At 40.3% G+C, this 21994-nt stretch overlaps 1 protein-coding gene across 2 annotated transcripts in view; it reads left to right on the top strand.

Annotated features, from left to right (window-relative positions):
• Positions 1 to 21994, top strand: part of adgrl1a (adhesion G protein-coupled receptor L1a) — a 198147-nt gene that overhangs the window by 70274 nt on the left and 105879 nt on the right. Inside the window, exon 2 of one of the 2 annotated variants that reach the window (XM_049561794.1) lies at positions 17224 to 17287. The gene's annotated coding sequence lies outside the window, so the exon portion shown is untranslated. Of the gene's footprint in view, positions 1 to 17223; positions 17288 to 17363; positions 18288 to 21994 lie in introns of those variants that run through there. The other variant, XM_049561793.1, reaches the window with a different exon arrangement.

Here is a 21994-nt window from a genome sequence, read left to right as displayed (position 1 = left end):
TCTTTAATGATGTCACCGCAAGGTCCATAAAATGTAAGCCTGCTCTCCCAGTGCAACCATTGCAAACCTTCCCTGAACAGTGTTTTTACACATTAATGCTATGATTTTGAGCAGTTTAGGCCAGATTTTGTGAAGAAGCCTCAGGAGGTAGACGAGGTCGTCAAAGACCAATAAGTCCAGCAGGATTTAGGAGCGGAAGAGGCCAACTTTGTAGACAGATACACTTCCTAATGTAATTCACTGAAGATATGGTCATATTTTTAAGATTCAGGCCAGGAAGTATTACATCAAATAAAGCAAATTTAGACATCTCAGCTAAACAGTCTTGATCCATGTAGAGCAATGGTTGCAGAGATGAGAACACTGGTTGAACTGGTTTCCCAGCTTTGAGAGCTCGCTGTTCGTTTTCTCAAATATTGATTTATTTGTCGAAGATAGCACAAATTACACCTCAAATTCTGTTTAAGGGTAGGTTTTCACTGCTCCTGAGTGTAGCACTCTTGAGAAAACTGTGAGCTAAGTAATATCCAAAAATACACACAGAAGTACGAGGCTGTAACAGACCAGCTATGGGGAAGTGAAAACTAGAACTGTTGCCAAGCAGATGGAGCAATCAAGAGGCGATATATGTGTTATGGAGTCATCTTTTTTCGGTGTCTTCAATCAAAAGATGTACTTTTCACACAGTCACAGAGCGTGTTGTCAAAAGCTGAAGAGGTGAGACAAAGAGTTCTTCTGGATGAGTTCTTATCTTTCAGTCTCACTCATCTCATCCCTTCCCCCTTAACACACAATCACCGCACGTTGAGTATTTCTTCACCTGGCCCTGCCTCCTCTTCTGCTTTTGTTCCATCTCTTCATCACTATTTGGAGGACATTTAAGATATTTCCACAAGGACGCCATCGATCCTTTCAACCCCCCCCCAACCACCCTCCCCATCCAATTTGCCAGCAGTAAAACTAATATTGTCTTTAATCAGATGCAATTAGGCCTGCAAGTTAAGATCTCCTCCCAATTAAAACTCATTAGGCCCATAATGTCATTAGGGGAGTCTTGAGTAACCACTGCTTGCATAGGCGGCCCACTCATCACAAACAACAGTGCAAGTCAGTAGCTGTGGCCCACGTGAACTGTTTCTTAAAGGGTAGCACAGAGGAGAGAAGGCTCAGGCAGTTTTAGTGGAGAAATTTCAGACTAGAGAAAACCAAAGTTCAGCCTCACGTCTGAGAGAACTACTTAAGATAGAAATGTTAGCTTTAGCACCAGCCAGAACAGCTTTCTAATCATGACTGCACTAATCTCTATAAACAGATATCTCAGGTTCTCATACACTGTTCATACGTTTACCTACAAAAAGTGATGCTCCACAACTCGTATAACCCACATAATCGGGAACGCTGCAATCACTCTGTTAGGCGTCTTTAAGGACTCTGAAAAATGGTATATAAGTATGGCAATTTAATAATAGTGTGAATAAAGAAGGAAATGGTATAAAGAGCAAAGGCCACATGAGGAGGCCAACACATTCTCACTCCCAACCATGTCACCTATCGATATTTGGTCATGGACTTCTTTCAAAATACCCTTACATTTTCACAGGAAAGTTTGAAAGTCTCTTTCAAAATAAATGCACTACGTCTGTACAACACTTTACATTTTTTTTTTTTCCCTTCAAACAATAGCACACGGTCATGTTTAGGAAAAACAAACAGGGATTGGCTTTATAATCTTATGGGACATGAACACTCTCTTGGGTGAAAGTTGGTCTGTGTTCGATCCATCCACCCCTCCTGCTCACCCCGCTGGGACTTTTGCTGCCTTATTTTTGTTCTTGTTTCCTCCTGACACTCCTGGGCACTGTTAAACTATTACAGCGACCGGCTGCGTGTCATGGCAATGTTAAAGGACAGCTTTATTCGTCTGTGTCTGACGCCACAAGTCACTGCCCAAGCGCCAGATTTTGATGACTTCGGAATGAGACCGGATTTAGGAGGCAGGTTGGGTGGTGGATGGGTCAAACAACACTGGACTTTCCCCCTAGAGACTGGTGTTCATGTCCTGTGTGAAACAACAACAAATTTAACTTTTGAGTTATTATGGTACATCGTTTTTATGAATTTAACCTACATGACTTTATGTTAACTACGTAACATTACGTCAAAGCATGTAACATCATTCGAGGGGTGCTAATTCATTAGATATCATATGAATTGTTTTATAGGGAAACATTGAAAATTTGCATTTGTATACAAGATCTTTGGCAACAGGACAAGATTTTTGAATCGGAAGCATTCAGGTTTGTGTTTTAAGTCCGAGTAGAATTGACCTATCACGTTTGACTGAGGGTGCATGCAGGTAAAAGCAAAGACATTGGCCGAAATGTAATCTCAAACCCTTCAGCTATTGGCTGAAGTTATTGGCTTTTGTCCTTATTTATCTGCATTCATATGCAGATATCTGATTATAGAGATGAGCCAAAATGTTGTCTGGACCTGTCTCAAGTTGCTAATCAAATTGTAAAAAATGAGTGGTGCACAGAGGAGGCAGTCTTTGCCTGGATATCTGCTGGCTACACCTGAACCCCTGAAATATTAGCTCTAGAGGATATATTGCCATCAAGCTGTCTGTGATGCTAACTGTACAATCTCTTGACCTTGTGACTATAAAGTGAAGCTCTCTGTGTGTTAAAGTTTAAACAGTGCATGAGTCGGGGTGTCGATAGCGTAGTGGATAGTGTGGGCTCCCCATGTATAGAGGCGATGCCTCACTGCAGTTCAACTCCGGCTTGTAACCCTTTGCTGCATGTCAACCCCCACTCTCTCTCTCACCCCATTTCACTCTGTCCTGTTTATTAAAGGCAAAAAAAAATTGTGTCCACACGAAGACACTTTTGTAGCAACATAGTAACCATGGCTGCCTCCACCAGTTCAGTACATATCATTCTTGAAATATGAGTTAAACTGAGTGACCCTTTTACATATTCCCTATGTGTACGTTTGTTTTATTTAAAGTAGAATTTGGTATACATTTGTGAACATCGTATTAAAGGAAGCAGAGCAGATAAAGTACGGGCAAAATGGAGCTTTCGGAAAATCTCACAAACATCCATAGAATCATCAGGATACTTTGATAAACTGGTGTCATTCGAAATGTTGTATATTTTGACCTAAAACAAAATGACAGCGATGATCAGGGTATTTCAACAGTGATGATTCAGTGTTCAGTAAATTTCTCATGGTGTTAGTCATTTTAAATGTTCCATTTGGCATCATTTTTGTCCTGAAGTTATATAAATACACTGCTTTAAATTATGATAATAGAGTACTGACGCAAGTGAAATGTTGTAGATCAGCTAAGCAGGGATTCAAAGCTTAATTATCCTAGAGTGAAAATATATAAAGCCGTCTTAAAGGAAGAATGTCTTGATTATGATGATTTTTTGGAACTGTCATGACTAGGTAGTTGGCAAAATGAAATTTAACACATAGACCATCAGTTGTATAGAAACCTGACCCACATGTATGCACAATAATTGTGTTATTTGTCTCTATATATTTGCTCAAAGAACAACAAATCCGTCGGCAGAACATGTCACTTCCTTAACACGACTGTAAAGAAAAGCAGTAGCCAGGTCAAATTTTATATTTTCATACCGACTGGAAAGTAAAGAAATAAACAAATTACCACATACAGAACCTAATAAAACATTAAATATCTACAAATGCATGACAAAATGAAAATATATTAAGTAACTGACTTTCTATTTTGCCTGCACTATGATATATAAAAGTTTCTAAAAAAACAAACAAAAAAACAAACAAAAAAAACCCAGACAGTAAAACTGCTGAAGGTATATTATATTTGTGGTCTCTGTCGTGCTCAAAAGCAGTTCATCATTGATTCCTGCGCCCACAGCTGAAGAGTTTTTTCTAAAGCCTTGAGACGGCACTACCTTGAAGTTAATGTGCTAAAGGCACACAGACATGGTGCTCTGTGTAGACAGAAATATACACTATCTCAACAGTCTCTTTGAAAGCTCTCACAGTGCACAGTTTTACTTGGCCATGTAAAAGACCCTTAAAGAATATCATTATGTAATCCTGCAAACTTTAAACTACCCGAGCAGGAACCCATTTAAAATGTACAGTATGCTGGTGATAAGGCAAGAGCGGCTTCATGGTGAAAAGGACATTTATCAGTACAAGGGTTTCAGTTCTGTGGGTAGGGCCTGTAAAACGTCTGTGTGACACCAATCAGCGCTAATTACCGCAGGGGTTTGAGTTTTCCTCCCGCCTCTAATTGGCCTTTGCTGTCAATCAACAAGTGATTTCTGTTCAGAATTGAACTAAGGGGAATGATAGAAGCAGCGATGGCGGGATAATTGAAAATAATTGAGCAAATTGCGGATTTGAGAAGTTGGCTTCATCAGCACTGCGGGGGCGGAATATGAGCATGTGGAGAGAAGAGAGGTGAACAGAGGAAAAGCCAGATCTTAATGATAATGAACAAAACACTCGCCTCCATTTTGCCTCCACCCCCGAGGATAGATCTGCTTATCTGAATAATCAGCCTGTACATGTCTCAATGTCACATGCATGGGAGAAGATGAGCACCTTTGATCTCTGCATCCTGAGCTTCAGCAGCTATTCAGCCAGCCTGAGGGCTTACATCCTGGCCCCAGTCTGAAAAGCCTCTCAAGCACAGAGGAAGTGTACCTCTGTGGTGCAACTGTGTTGGAGTCTCTGCATATAATTAAATGTGTGAATTCGGCACTGGGCATGTGTGAGACTGAGAGAGTGCGTGTGTCCATATGGAACATTTTTACATGTCCGTTTTGATGGCTCTGAAAGTGTCCGGTATTAAAGGGGCAGTGTGTAGGATTCAGTGGCGTCAACCAGTGAGGATTGGAAACCTTGAGTTTATTTAAACTGTGCTTTATAAATAAAGATGGATTGGATTGGATTGCAGATTGCTGAAACTCCTCCTTTGTGCCAAGTGTGAACTCCTGGTTAGAATTCTTCCAGTGTTCTTTGTTCAGGAGATTTTTACTGGGAGCCAATCTGCAGAGGTGTCCTCCTCTCCAGAGAAAATGGAGGGCACGATCCCAGTCCGAAGTCATCGAAATCCAACGCTTCGGCAGTGACTTGTGGTGTCAGAAACCAATGAAAAAAGGTGTTCTTTAACATTGGCATAGTTTAACAGCACCCAACGGCTTCAGGGGAAAACACAGCAGGACAAGGACAAAAGCTAGGGCGACGAAAGTCTGAGAGGAGTGTGTGGGAGCGGTGGTGGATGGGTCCAACAAACACCAACTTTCAACCGAGAGAGAGCGGCGTTCCCGTTCCCGTAAGATACTAAAGCCAAACCCTGTTCTTTTTTCCTAAACCTAACCACTTTCTTTTGTTGCCTAAACCTACCGACGTAGTGCGTTCATTTTCGAAAGAGACTTGATGTTAATGCTAAATATTCCTGTGAAAACGGAAGTGTATCTTGAAAGAAGAGAACAGTGTCGCAGAACATCAACAACCAACGCACTCAGGGTACCTTGCACGTCGTATGTGGACGTGGAAAGTCCATGACCAAAACGCCAATATGTGATGAGGGTGCAGTGAGAATGTGTTGAAATAGAAGATGTGATTAAAATCTTTAAAAACACTGAATGAAGCAGTTTCACGCTCTTCCCAGATGGGCTGCTGGCCCAGCACCTGCTAATGTGTGTTCACCTTTTCCTCTGATAAATTAATGTGTGCTCACCTCTGTAGAATCATGGCGGCTGAGAACCAACTCCCTAACCAGATACAAACATCTCATTCCAAGGTAACAAAAACACACCAATGCTTATTTTTATGTGATTATACACTAAAGAAAACATACTTATTACATTATATTCCTTTTCTGCCCATATATCCCCCTAAATCCTACACACTGGACCTTTAAGTTACATTGTAAACATAATATCATGGCTAATGTATGCGCTTTCTGTACAAACTTTATTTTGGCTTCGCTGTGTGTATGTACGCAGCAGCAGAAATCAGCGCCGGTCTACTAGATTTTCTTCCGTGGGTGGATTTGTGTATCTGATAGAGTAGCAATACTGACAAGCTATTGGGACTAAAGGCGGTCCCTCAGTTTCAGTTGTTTGTCATCTCTTCCTTTTCTTCCTCCTACTCTCCCCGTCCTCAAGAGCTGCTTACCTTCCACGGCTTTGAAAAAAAAAAAAAAAACATCTCGCCTGCAATTTACATTTCCATATGCTGCCAGTGGCGCCAGGGAGAGTGGATAATTGGGTTGAAAGTGGTGACGGTGAGAGCAGGATAGAAAGGGATACAGAGAAGGCCAACTGAAAAAAAAAAAAAACAAAAACGAAAAAAAAAAAAAAATACCAAGCCATTACAGGATGGTTCTCTTTTTTTCCCCTTCACTCGTCATTTTGCCATGCTGCTCTTAACCACTTGTGTAGCTGAAAAGATTTACCTTGGCCTCCCATTCTCTCTCACTCCCGCAGAATCACTCTGTACTTGCCTCCCCCAGAGCCTCGCTCCCGCCCTGCATCTGCCTCATCCATATTCATCCTGCATTTCTCTCTCTCCCTGTCTCTCTCTCTCCCTGGCTTTCTCTCCCTCCCTCTCCCTCACTGTGTCACCCACAGCATGGCGTTAATACACCAATTAGTACTAAGAGCAGATAATGGACTATGTCATATTGCAAAAGGGAAAGAGGGACACAGAGACACAGCGAGTGAAAAAGAGAAAAAGAGAGGAAGATTGAGAGGTTGAGTGAGAAAGGGAGAGGGAGACAGGGAGAGGGGTGGTGGAGGTGTCTTTATGGATGTGGTCTCTGAAAATGTTGAAATGCTGCATTTGCTGTGAACATCCATCCAATGGAAAGAGCGTGATGGGAAGAGCGCTTCGGCGGTCACAGGGTTGCTATATAAAAGCTGAGGTGTTACACCAACGCTTTGCTGGCTCAAAATACTGACGTCTGTTTGGCTTTGTTGGACTTTTAAACCCTTTTCATTGGTTTCTTCCCCTTTCACTACTGGGAATGCCATACGGTTTCCTCTCCTGCCACGGTGCTCATATCTACGCCTACAGGCCTTGTACTCACTACGCTGCATGTACGGTACTGGGCATGCATGAAAGACCGTGAAGACTTCCTGCGGTGATGCTGCTTCTGTAGTACTATGTTCTTATTTCATCATAAATAGAATATTGATTTTTCTAAACCTTTACTTGTGATTAAACAACACAGCAGCATGATGAAAACATGCAACTTATTACAGAAGCATTTTTTTTATGTTTGTTGAAATTCTTTTCACATCCCAATAGAAAGCAATAATGAAACTGTGAAAAAATATACAGTATCTGCATCTGTCACAAGCCTATAATATGCCCATCCAATCATTTTATCCTGGCAGAATGAAATGGTTGGATAGCTTACCTGTCTGTCAAGAGAGGGGGTGTCTCTACTTGTTGTTCTACAAATGGAGATGCTCGTGCCCGTCCCTTTGATGAAAGCCTGAGACGGTGGCAGAGAATCCTGCAGAGGAAATTGCTATTCCAGCACTGGCAACAACTGCCTACACTGCGGAGCAACCCAAAAAAGGAAGACACACCTATCAAAAAGAGAGTCTGACAATAAATGAAATAAAACATGTCAATATCCGAAGTGTTTCAGAGACTGAGGGAAAATGTTGCTAATAGTTTAGCCTTCTGCTAACCGGAGCTAAAGGCTCACGGATGTGGCTTTGCATTCATGTTTATGTAGCTAACATGAGCAGGGGCGTAAATATTGACAGTGCAGGCAGTGCGGTTGCACTAGGCCCTGTGAAATGGGGGGCCCATAGACAGAGTGGGCCCTTGCCACCTTGAAAATATGCCTGTGTTCATAGAAGAACTCTCATTGAATTAAAGACAGCGCCAATTGCTATATATGCCGCTGAAAATTAACAAATCCAACTCTGTCATGCTTTTTTTTCCTTTTTTTTTGTGAAGTAGTCCATAACATCTATAACAAAATTATATTCTCATTCTATAGCTACAAATCAACTATTCTATAACTATTAAAATGTTAAATTAAATCAATAGATTCTTAATTTACTATTATCTTTGGTATTTTTTGTTACATACAGATATGTAGTGATGATTGCTGGGTAATATGTATGTTGATGTTATCCAGTGTCAAGAGTCTGATCATGTGACGAGACAATAAGTGCATGATAGGCGTGCACTAGGGCCTGTCATAGTAACGTTCACTGGGGCCCATCGTAACTATCTTACGCCACTGAACATGAGCAAGAGGCTTAAATCACAGTGTGTCCTCTGCAAGCATGGTCCCACTCCAAAGTCGTCGAAATCCAACGCTTTAATGTCAGCATGATACGCAGCCGGTTACCATTATAGTTTGTCAGCGCCCGGCAGTGTCGGTGTTCAAGTCCCGTAAGATTCTAAAGCCAAACCTTGTTCTTTTTCCTAAATCTAATCACATATTTTTGTTGCCTTAACCCAACCATGTGTGTTTGTTGTTGAAGGAAAAGCAATGTCAATACACGGTGTTGTACCGACGTAATGTATTTATTTTGAAAGAGACTGTACGTAAATGTTAAATTTCCTGTGAAAATGGAAGTGTATCTTGAAAGAAGACAATGCATATAACAGGCAGAACTTCATACGTTGTCACAGAACGTCAACAACCATCGCACCCAGGGTATCTTGCACGTGGAAAGTCCATGATCAAACGTCAATATGTGATGAGGTCAGAGTGAGAATGTGTTACCTTTGCATCACTGCCCCGCCACAGACCACCTCACTGAGAGCAGCTGCTCCGGAGCCTGACCCCCAGTCAGTGGCCACGGCAACCCTAGTCAAGCCAGCGCAAACCTCAGCTGCGGAAAACTTGACTTCCCACCAGAACAGCTAACAGGTTTTACCCGGCACCACAGCCTGGGGGGGTTTGCGCTGGCAGAATTCAAGCTGCAGACTGAAGGTCCGTCTCTCGAGCTGCTGCCCACTCACCTCCCCGGCGAGGCGAAGGGACGGTTGGGTGGCTAACGCTAGCTTGATAGTTCTTGTCTCATTTGTGGCTTGATAAAGAGAGAAAGAGAAAGCGGGGTAAAGAGGGGCTGAGTGAATGCGCTGTGTGCAACTCCACAATGATATAAGATTAAATAAATTGATTTATTTATGGGATGGGAAACACTGAGTTGCTGAATGAATCGTGAGCATGTGGCTGGGGGGGGGGAGACCTGCAGAAGGGGGCTGACTACCCCAGCTTTAATGTGCCACCAATAAGCCTAAATACAAAGTACATAATAGTAATTTGTATGAAACAGCTGCATTTGAAGTAATGTGTTACAGCTTTTTCTAAATCACTGATCAAAATCAATATCAGTCATTAATTCATTAAAACTAATAAGTGTATGTCAATAAGAATACAACTTTACAAAACTACTGCATGAATTATTTCACACTGCACCCTGGAAATGTGATGTACTTTCATAACAAGTCTTGTAACAAAAAAAAAAAAGATTTTGTGTTTTGTGGTAAGGAAGATAATTTGTCAATCACTGCAAAACAAGAAGCCGTATGACTGAAAATAGGAGCTATTTGCAAATAGGGCAAGGTGTTATGTAAATAATGGTGCTGCATAAACATGAGCTCTGACTAGGAAAAATTGGCATTAATCAAACATGAGCTAGAACAAATTAAAATATGCCAGCTGTATGACTCCATTTTCTCCTCCTTTTCTTAAAAAAAAAAAAAAACATGAAATATTCAGGCAAACAGGACCACTGACGCTCTGTTGATAATGTCTGTGTTATCGTGCAAGACATCGCTCTATTGAGAATATAAATGCAACATGGAACACAAGTGAACAAAAAGAATTATTATTAACAATGACTGAAATTTTCACAGTCATGGTCGAGCCTGGGTGAATTTATTCAGTGCTAGAACGTCCCCGCACACGAGTACAAAACCACTACAAAGCTACACAGTGGCAGGCTCTTATCTTGGACTTCCTTTCATTTTTTTTCCCATCCCCTGCGTATTTTAACCACTGCATTTATCAACACTTATCTGGATCATTTTATTTGGGGCGAAAGCAGGAAAGTAATTATGATGTGGTGTCTAAAAATTGAATCTACTTTGAATATAGCTGGACTTTTGTTCAGTGCTCGATCCAAAAAAATCTATCAGTTTTTCTGTGTGTTCCTGAGATGCATCTATTTATTTCAGAGCCTCCTCAGACAATACAGCCACTGAATGCTAAAATAAGAGACAATTATTGTCATCCTTAAAGGTATACTATGCAGGAATTGTTGGCTATTGTTTGTATGTTTGTAAATTGTTTGTCCTCTTGGTGTTTCGTCTTGCTATATTTGTGTTTTTTCTGCATTGTGTCCGCAATTTTCATAGCTTCCTTTTGGATGTATGCTGCTTACGACCTCGCACCTGGGCCTCTTTATAGAAACTTCCCAGTCTCATATTCTATCTTACCTCGGTTATCTTGGATTTGTAGTGTTACACAAATATGTTGCCTAATTGCAAAGAAAAAAAAATCTTTTGTGATCTTACGATAGTTTGTCGGTGAAGATTCTCAGTTATCCAGGTCATGGTCATCTTAAGTGCTATATCGTCGGCAACTGGACTTGCTTGCCTTTCTTGAAGATGTTTCGCCTCTCATCCAAGAAGCTTCTTCAGTTCTAAATGACTGGTACGAAGTTGCAGGCGTACCAGTCATTTAGAACTGAAGAAGCTTCTTAGATATAGCACTTACAATGCCAAACCAACACATTCTCACTCGGACCTCGTCACATATTGACGTGTTTGGTCATGGACTTTCCACGCTCCACATATGATGGGCAAGGTACCCTGGGTACGTCGGTGTTTGACGTTCTGGGGCACTGTGTCAAATTCTGCCTGTTCCATGCATTGTCTTCTTTCAAGATACACTTCCATTTTCACAGGAAATTTACTGTTTTCATACGGTCTCTTTCAAAATAAATGCACTGTGAATTGATGTTTTTTCCCCCCTCAAAAACAAACACATGGTTGGATTTCGGAAAAAGAAAGGTTTGGCTTCAGAATCTTATGGGATGCGAACAACACTCTCTCAGGTGAAAGTTGGTGTTTGTTTAACCCATCCACCCACCTCCCGCCAACCCTACTTGGACTTTCACTGCCTTAACTTTCGTCCTTGTCCCACTGTGTTTCCTCCTGACGCCACCAGGTGCGGTTAAACTATAACAGCAACCTGCTGCGTATCACGCTGATGTTAACGGACACCTTTTTTTGGTTTCTGATGCTGCTGGTTGGTTTTCTAATGCCGTTGGTTTCTGACGCTGCAAGTCACTGCCAAAGCGCTGGATTTTGATGACTTAGGAATGCGACTGGGCTTGCCAAATTGGCAGCAGCACTTTTGTTAGGTCTGTATGGCAATGACAATGACAATGGGGAACAACAGGAAACACGAAATAAAATGGTTGAAAGGCTACTCCAACCATATGATGACACACCAAATGTCAAATAAATGATTCAAGCACATTAATTAATTAATCAATTCATTTTAATTTGCAATGAATTCAAATAATTAAGAAGTAAAATTCCCGATAGTGTGTCCTCCAACCACACAATTAGTGTCTCAGACTCCTCGTAGCAAAAACTGAAAAAACTGTCTATGATAGCAAGCTAGCAGGCTGGTGGCAAGCGAGAGCTGATGATTTTGTGGCATGTCCATCTGGAGTAACCTAACAATATCATTCTATTGAAACATACAGGCAGTGTGTACATTCTCAACAAAGATACAGGCATGACAGGATGAATCCCGACTGAAGAATCAAATCTACAATTATAGTCAGGATTTCTTTCGACAAGATAGGAGGTGTGAGATTGGGTAGGACACAGCAATGAGTTTAAGACTGCATTTTCTACCTTTGGAACTTACGTTAAACTGCAACAAACTATTAGGATATTTTTCTGTAACAAGGCCCCTGGTTGCTATCTTTTTAAAAATTCCCAACCTCACCAGCACACTGTGCCAAGTCATGTCCCAAACGCAGCAGAATAAGAACAAAATAATGAACCACAGACAGAGGGCAGAGTCTCTGCAGATAAAAACACCGCCACACACTTCTAGTGGGTTGTAAGTTATGATTGAGAGGGATTGTGTACATTGTTTTTTAACAAAAATCCTGCAGAGTACACCTTTAACATTCACCTTTAATGTATGGTATACTCTGCTATCTGTTTTGACCTCCCTGCGAAATGACAATCACAGTCATCATCTTGGAAAGTCTGGGGGTCAGGGGATAGTGATGTCTGAGGACAGTTAACTTTACACATGAGCAGTCCATATAACTTTAGCTATGAGGTAACTGTGTTTCTATACATGTGTGGAGGTTTTTCAATAAGCTATTCAATGTGTTTATAGTGTTTAATACCTGCTGCATTATTGGAGAATATAGTTCAGCCTCATAACCATATAATGTTATAATATCCAGCTTTGACTAACCAAGTTTGAAGCATTTATAAATCCCTGCACAGGAACCTTTACATGTATTTCTCTTTGACCGTTTGACTTTCTATGATTACATTATTTGCGAGTTAAGTGATCAAGCAGTGAGGGCTGCAGTGTTTCTAACAAGGGACCACTGCCTGTGCTTAGTAGGCCAATCAGCACTTAATCATGTGTAGTCACTACTCTTGTTGCTAAGAGACCGTGGTGCGATGAACAACCGGTCAGACTGTGCAAAGCATTACTTCATGTTTAGCTCTTAGTGGTCCATTCAGTACAGTAAGGTGATGAGGTCTGCATACAGTCTCCTCTGACTGAACAGAGCACTGTGACTTTGCATGAGTAACATCTGATCTTGAATAAAAAAAAAAAAAAAAACAATCCTGAAAGTGTGTGCGACTGCCATGGAGCACAAACTACATTATGCTAGCTGTTTATTGGCGCAATGAGTCAGGCGGCCCATGAAGGTCAATTGACTAGATTTGAGAGCAGTATAACAGAGTAGGTGCTGTGTGACAGAAGGCTAAGTGGCAAAGGCGTGTAGAGCCCATTCAGTAGAGTCCAATATTAGCTATCATAATAGAAACTGACAAAGGCATTTGCAGAGGGGAGAGAAAAATTGCAACATGCACTGCGGACTGGTGCAATTATTGCATGTGATATGGCAGTTAAATAATTTTATCTGACAGTGAAGCCTACACTGTGTTCACCTGGAGACCAAAGACTGCAATTAATCCAGAATTATTAGCGCTCTTACAAAGTATGATCTTAAAAAATTAACAAAACAATATTACATATTCTGCGAACAGACATTTTTTGGTTATGGTGCTCAGAATTAGATTTAGTGGCTTCAAAGCAGATACAGCAAAATAGTTTCCACTGAAAACATGTACCAAGATGCATTGAAAGAAAAATATTTCATCAAATCTGCCTCAAAATGAGAGTGTGTTACTTTTGCTGAGCAGTGGCGACAATGTCCTTAAGTGGCAATTGAAGGAAAATAGCACATTAGATTTCCTTTCAAAGTCCAATATCCTCACGTTTCAGGTACTTTAAAAACATCATCATTAGGCGCCCTGAATGAAAGTGAGTAGAATTGGATCACAAATGGGGAACGGTAAACATGTCTCTTGGGGAGGTGTATTGTGTTTGTTTATTGTTGTGCTTTTGTGATAATGAACATAGTGAAACGGAAACACAAGCAGAGACTGATGCAGTGATATCAGTTACACAATAGTGTCTAGTTTAAATTAGCAAACATAGGCTGTCATAAGGTACAGATCATACCAGACCAGCCACGTGAAAAGGTCACATAGTGTTTTCATTCTGAATGAATTTATGGGTTAATAAGTCAAAGAACACTGGCTCATGATCTGAGCATGTGACCTAAAGCAGTGATTCCCAACCTTCTTCCCTGAGGTACCCCTTTTCTAACAATGAGTGATCTGACAACCCCTAAGTGAAATATTTTATGGATATTTTATGTTATATGTAGTGCATAACAATAGCAATACAAAAGAACTGATAAACTGTACAATTAACACAAAAACAGTAAATGCAGTAACTTCAGGAAGTTTGTGAAAAATAAGACATTTGTTTGAGCTTTGAGCAGATTATATCCTGTGAATATATAAATATATATTTATGTAACAATCATACACACTTAATAGGCTTCTTTTTTTCACAAATTAAGTATTTTCTTTGACTTGACACTTGGCCATTGTTCTATTAGCTCTTTTGTTGTTTTAACCATGTACTTTTCTAATGTAGAACAAGGCTGTTTAGCAGAGAGTGAAGGCTTTGCGAATATGGCTAGTGTTTTGGTCTTCACTTCATACCTTATCCCGTGGGATATTTTTAAGCTCATCTTTTGAAAATAAGAAATTCAACTTGAAACAAGAAAGCTTAATGAGGTACCCCAGTGGCAGAGAACGCAGCTTATACAGACTGAGTCCTTATTCCTTGGGCGTGGTTAAATAAAATGATAAAATAAAATAAAATAACAAATAACATAAACAAAATAACAATAACAAAATAACATAAAATTAAATAAAACTGAATAAAATAAAATGAAAATTAAAAATAAAATGAATATGAAATAAAATAATATAAGATAAAAATAAATGGTAAGTGGACCTGCACTTGTATAGCGCCTTTCTAGTCATCCGACTGCTCAAAGTGCTTTTTACACTACGAGCCACATTCACCCATTCACACACAAATTCATACTGGTGCCTCGGCCACCATACAAGGTGCCTCCTGCTACTCAGTTTTTAACACACTCACACACCGATGGAAGAGCCATCGACAGCAATTTGGGGTTCAGTATCTTGCTCAAGGATAGTTGGACATGCAGACTGCAGGAGCCGAGGATCGAACTGCTGCTCTTCCAATGGGTGGACGACCCGCTCTACCTCTGAGCCACATATTTTTTAATTAAATTTAATATTAACCCTAAAAACTATATGTACACATAAAACTATATTTTGTATGTTCTAGAAATTAATAATAAAATCTATCTCAGTTTTTTGTCCCATCATTAAGAATATCATTATCACAGAATTACCCTCCATTTTGACATTTTGGGGCCATATGGCCCACCGTTAACTTAACATCTTAAACCATTTCCAGCAAGTATAACAACTGTTACAATTAAGGAGGGAGCTTTCATTAACTGAAGTGTTTTTACATGGCATCTTTAAGTCAGGCCACTAAGAGTGCTAGTGAGAAGGCAGTGAGGAAGGCTTTTTGAGGAAGACAGTTAAAAGCTGGATGACTCTCCCCCGCACCAGTCTATTCTGATTAGAAACATGTTGGGTATGAAAATAGGCAGGCTAATCTTAACCTCTTTAATGTGAGGGCTGGCTGCATTCATGGAGTGCCAGGGGAACAATGTGTGTTTGGATTTTTCTGGATGTATGTGTATCCAGTACATATGAATGCACTCAATGTGCTGAAGCTACTGATATAAAATATTATCATAACTGTATATTGCTGCATCCTGCTGCTGTGCGATGATGTTGATGTGGTATGGTGCTGTGTATGATAAGCACAATACTGTACGCGACACATATGATTTAATGTGGTACAATATATAATATAAATGATGCAGTGGATATAAGGAGGAGGCAGTGTGCAACCTGTATGTACACCACACTACAGTATATCATATAATAGGGTGTAGAGCATGTAGCCATATTATTCCCAAACCCTTTATGTCTCTGATAAGTGGCCAGAGAAGTAAGACAAGATAGCTAATTACTAACAAATACTGTAAATGAATAATTGAAATGATGATTACTTTGCGCCACATACCAAGAAACAGCATGCACTGCCACTGTGTTTTAACACACAGTAGAATAAGACTATTGTGGCTTCTGGCCAGTATTCTATTTATATCTTAAGGAGAAAACTGCAAGTGAGAAACCTGACTACTTAGTGTGGTGCATGCTGGTAGTTCAGCAGGCTGTGGAGTAACGTGTACCGTTCCAACTCCACTTGAAACTGTTGCTGTGTGTCATCCCCTGACTCACTCTCTCCCCGCAGAGCATCTTGTATTTGCTGTACAGTAGCTAAATCATGTTCCAGGGAGGGCTTTTTAACTTGTTTTTGATGTTGTATTCCACTGATTATTTCCTGTTTTTGCTCTCACCTGTGAGCATCCTGAGGAGCCTCTAAAACTGCCAATTTATGACACTCCTTCAGCCCAGTCACCCTGATTCTGTACCCAAAAAACAGTCTTTAGAAAGATCCATCTGTGCCCATGCACATTGGCAGCAAACTATCTTAGAAGGATTTCGTCCCCTCTGAGAACGAGTGCTTTGACATTAGTCAGACACGTTGTCTGCAGTGCTGTAAAACTAATGAAAAAATATAAACAGCCCATTGAGACGCAATTTAATTCAAGATGGTGCACTTAAGTGAAGAATCCACAAGTCTCATAATACAAATGAGTTGTTGTAGTTGTAAGGTGGCATGTATATGATTCCCACACAATGTTATTACAGCTTTGTTTATCAATTCACTGAGCGTACGCGTACGGTGTGAAAACAGTTGGATCTTTATAATTGAATCTGTATCGCTCACTTAAACTATTACCTGAAATATGCGATAGGCTACAACACTGAGACTACAGCTCTATTTTATGAGATATTGTTTACTTTTTCAAAAACTTTAAGATTTTTTTTTTTCAGTGAAACAACCCTTTAAGATTAATGCAGTGAAGTATAGTATAGTAAAGTATATCTATTATTGATTTTTAAATATATTTATTATTCATTATTATATATTATTATTATTATTATTATTATTATTTTATTATTTTCTTTTTTTTAAAAAAAACATTTTTAGCATATTTAGTACTAATCTGGCAGAATATAGCATGACTGAATGGATGTATAAATTCAGAAAATTGGATTGAAGTTGCTATTTTTTCCTCTGGGGGAGGACCCACAGATCCCCCCTATGCCTTGTGTGTGTGTGTCTATATTTATATATAAGAATCACATCTGAGAAGAGTTTTTGGAAGCCACTTTATGAATGTAGTTAATACATGTGTCACAGTGACAGTGGGGGGCAGTTAACCTGTGAATCAACTATTCGTTGTTTCTGTTACATTGAGCTTTGCAGGCTAGTGTTTCTTATTCACTGTTCATATTCATGCTGATACTTGTGGAGAATTACAGTAGTGACTTTACCTAATTTTGCAGGGCAACCACAGCTGAGCATCTCAGGGACGCCTGATGGTCCCTGAGCCCCACCTTGGGAAATCACGTGAGTTAGGAAACTTAAAAAAAAAAAAGAAAAGAAAAAAAAAAAAAGAAATGTTATACAGAGGAAGCAATTTAACTTGTGGGCGGGCAGAAGTGGCACATTTATCCTGCTTTAAGTCTGGGTTGGTTATAAAAACTGTCTTTACGTTACCAAAGTGTATGTGAAAGGCAATGATGAATGCGCTGGGTTGTAATAGGCCTGATGCAGAGCTGCAGTGGCTGAAAATACCGTGTGAATGGTCCTGATGAGAGTGTGCGCTGCCTGCCGACGAAGAGGGAAACTATAGACGATTGAACCGCTCGGTGCGTCAGGACGCACAAGATAACCGCAGATGGCCTGTGTAGACTATCCGAATAATGACGGGTGATTTCAAACCGTAGAGCTTTTTTTATTTATTTTTCTGAGACTACAGCACATGAAGAGTCTGCAGTTTGAAAAAAACAGAAGCGTCCTGTGAACAGATACACACCAGACATCCAAGAGTCTGATTTGTCTTACGCAGACGTTTTGCGACGGTGGCACATTTGCTCACATGCTCACCATCTAACCAGGGACGGACGGACAACACGAATACAACTTCAATTGTGTTAATGCTGCACCTCAGCTTGGCTTGACCGTTGTAGTAACTCGCATGTTATTACTGTTAAGCAGGACAATGGTGTCGTCGCTGCTGTTTATTTTGAAGCCCACACGGGCGCATTTGCGTGAGAATCCGCTCTGTCCGTGAGGATTGTCCCCGATCACCTTTATCACATCTTTATTTTTTGAAGTCGGGTGGATTTTTTTATCCCCCCCCCCCTCCCGTTTTTCGTCGGTTTGTCTTTAAGATAGCAGGCTATTAATTTTTAATTCTTATGCATCCGCACGAAGACGGGACCAGAGAGGAGAAAACGAGTGATAACCAGAGGGGGAGAGAAGGAGAAGGAGGCAAGTGAGGAGGGAAGCGAGAATGAATGAGACACACTGAGCAATCAAGGAAAAGGAGATTGGAGGAATCAAGGTAGGACCCGAAGCACTGTCTGTATGTTTTATGTTCTTAACACATGTGATACCAGTGCGACAATAATAGCGTGTAATGCGTGCACCACCCAGGCTTCCCAGTATCAGGCTGCGTGAGGTGTTCAGGCGTGTAAGCCGATTTATTTATTAATATTTTATGCTTTGACAGATACGGAGTTTACGGTGCGTCAACAGCAGTCGCTTCATATTTAAAATGCGTGCTAGATGCTCTAAATTAGTCGGGTCTGAGAGCAGTCGTCCAGTTTGTGGGCCTATGCATTGCACCGTGGCCTGCACACTAAAAGATTTTGCCAATTTTGATTAATCCATAGAGTCTGTGATCAGGGCAAATTCTGTTTTATTCTCCCATAAAAGCAAAGTAGTGGAAGAAATTTCCAGCTTTGCAAATGCAGGCTGTTTAATAGCCACCATAAGTGATGAACAAATTCTTTCTTGGACCCCAAAAAAAGTAGATAAGGAAAAGAGGCGTCCTGGGATGCTGGTTAAATGTGCATTTTATTTGAGCACAAGTTCCTTCCAAGAGAGAAAGAAATTAAGTACCTCATTGACTATTAGAGGAATAAATGCATCAGAGCGAAGTGAGCAGCCCCAAAGTGAACTCCTCTGCCCAATCCCCCATGTCCCAGACTACACCATTAATCCTGTACCTCATCAAATCATTACCTTATAGGCCAGCTGCTCTCAGAGGGGTCTGGGGAGCCCCAGGAGTCACTGAGGAATGTTCCAGGGTGTCCCCAACAAAATGAGACGTGGTCTAATTTCCCTTAAATCCATCTGAAAACCCAATTAGGGAATGTATAGAAATGGTCGTCCTGATGTCTTAAATAATAAATGTGTCATCGTTGCTACAGCGTGAAACAACAGCAGGAAAAATCCTCCCTAATATCCAAATCCGGACCCCGTTATGTTTAAGGGGTTCGTATAATGAAAACGGAGGCGCCCTCATATTGTTATTATTCAGAACTAATTCCCAATTTAATAATAAAACATCTAATAAAAAGGCATCAACAGCCTGCATTGTATTTATGATGGAAGAAATTAAACCTTTTTTTCTTTTGCGTGTTATTATGATAAAATTGAACCTGAGGAGAAGAAAGACCCTGAAAACAGTTATTTTCTGCTGGTAAGCCTTTTCCTCATTTCACCGGGGTGCATTGTGTTTGTCCTGCCAATTCTTGGGGAAAAATTGGCATGTCTACTATTCTGAAGGGGCTGAATGAAATTCAAATTCTTCAGGTGGTAAAACAGCAATATTGCAACTGTCTGATTGCGTTATCTGGGCATTCAAGAAGCCAGACTTGGAATTGGTTTACTGCCAAACACTCTCCCCGGGAAGACAGAAGGATTTATTTCCCCCTTGTCTGTGTGTCACATCACCATCAGAAAAATTATTCTCGGCTTTCAATGGGTGAATAATAGTCATACATTAGCATGGCATTAATGATCGTCAGACTTTTAATAAGTCACTAATCATAATTAGATTTATTTCAGTGTGAGTGCAGCTTTTTGGGAGGCTCTGCAACACCGTGGTCAGGATTCAGCGACCAGATGATTCTGTAGAAGCTTCGAGTTGGGACGGAAACACTGTATACAGACACTCTTCGCACATAATAACTGAATTACTCTGATTCGTCGAATGCATTTCGCTAAAACGTGTGTTTAGTGCACGTGTTCACATGACAAATACTCATGCTTTCATATACAGTACGAGTGTATGTGTGCACGCACATGATTTTTTGAATAAGAACAACAGTGCTCTCCTCCTCTCTCCAAAGTGAGTACTCTTATGTTGCATTTTTGATACACTCTCCCTTATGCAATATGTATGTACCCCCTATAGCTCTTTGACAAGGCTGACTAAATGAATATGTTAATAGAAAATAAGCAGAAAGATACAGCACTGCTATGAATTTCAAAAAATGACCTATGATGTTTCACACCCTCGGGACAGCTACATGTATTGCAACTGTGCTGCTTTAAAGAATAACGCGAGAATAGCATTCACCACATTTCATAAGATGTTGAAAGCTTTTTGTGTCATCATAACACGTTTTCTCCAGCATGGTTATTAATTACAGCGAGGGACACATATTGAATGCTACATGTCAATAAAGGAGTGTTGATTTTGACACTGCATGGAGATTTGTCCTTAACCTGCGAAGGACATTGAAATCTTTTTTTTTTTCACGCATAGGATGGTGTGAAATGAAAACGAGCGTGGTTTGTAGAAGCAGCACATTATTCTGGAGTTGCAGTGGGCTTTGGGGTAACAAATAACATCATTCAAAAAAAAAACAGATTTATATACCACGGCGGTAGGAGTTCACCAAATCCACCATTTAATAGTATTTTCAATTTTAAGATTTCTGTTGTGTTCCTCATCTGCACAGACGATTAAACTATAGCTACTATTGTTACCTTATCAGTTTCGGTTTATCCCAAAATAAAAGGATACACAAAACCATTATAGATAACAAAATGAGTACAATAATGTACTAATTAAAGCAGCTTTTCAGTCAACCCAAGTGTTTAGGTTTTGCTAAAATGCTTATGCACAGCACTGCAAGATGTCTATTCAGGGAGAAGCATTCAGCAGTTGAATTTTAGCGCACAATACAAGGCAATGAATGATACGACTACACAGCAGAAAAATACGTAGCCATTGGATTTTTTGTTCCCCATCGCGTTTTCATTTTGCTTGTCTTGTAAGGAAACTTGGACGTGTAGGTGCAGTTGTCAACCGATGTAGCGAAAGCATTGATCCTGTGTCACTGTCAAGTTTAAACTGATGTACATACATATATTTAGCATGTCCAGACGCATTTAGATGTTTGCTGAAGTAGTCAGGCACACCTACACACACACACACACACACACACACAAACACACACACACACACATCTAACAGACACTTCCACTGTTACTTATTGTACACTCATGCTGCCACTGTAAGCTTGTCCAACCTCCAGGAGGGAATGATTGGACAACCTTTAGTGCTAGTACAGAACAGATGACTTGTGTGCTGGCACGGCAGTATTTTCTGATGATAAACTTAATCTCATCGTGGCCTTTTGTTGATGAAAGCCTCCCAGATATGATATCCGATTAGAACTACATGCTTTCCAAGCCACTCTGCCGGTCTCCGGCTTCTCGTGCTCCATTGTCGAGGGGGAATTTATTTTGAATAATCACGCTAATAACCCATATTGATTTTTCATAACTCTGAAGATTATTTGCAATTATAATCCATTCAGAGAGAACCATTTGCAAGATTGAATTGTATCTGGATGTCATTTTATTATTTTTTTTATTTTTTCAAACTGTCAGTTTGACATCTCCCTCAAAATCATGTTGATAACTGGGCTACTAGCTGCGACCTTTACTACAACAATTTTGGAGCAGCGACTGCCACACCGTCATTACATATTTGCTGACATTTGCAAACAAAATGGATACGCATTGGTTGACGCTATTATCAGAATAGGCTGGAGATGCAAATTGTCTGTTGTAGTTTCATGTTAGTGGGTGATCAGTGAGCTCTTTTCAACTGATTGCATCTCATCAGGGTGGGGGTATCCAGTGATGGATGTGGCATGCATTTTCTTTTATGCCCTTTACAGTTATGTCAAAATGCTGTGTCTCTGTAGGGCAGTTTTTCTCTGGACTGACCTAGAAACTGTTTATTGT

Source organism: Epinephelus fuscoguttatus, linkage group LG19 (assembly GCF_011397635.1).
Source record: "Epinephelus fuscoguttatus linkage group LG19, E.fuscoguttatus.final_Chr_v1".
In the NCBI taxonomy this organism is placed as follows: domain Eukaryota; kingdom Metazoa; phylum Chordata; class Actinopteri; order Perciformes; family Serranidae; genus Epinephelus; species Epinephelus fuscoguttatus.
The sequence above is the reverse complement of the archived record's forward strand: the minus strand, read 5'-3'. Positions and strand labels throughout refer to the sequence as shown.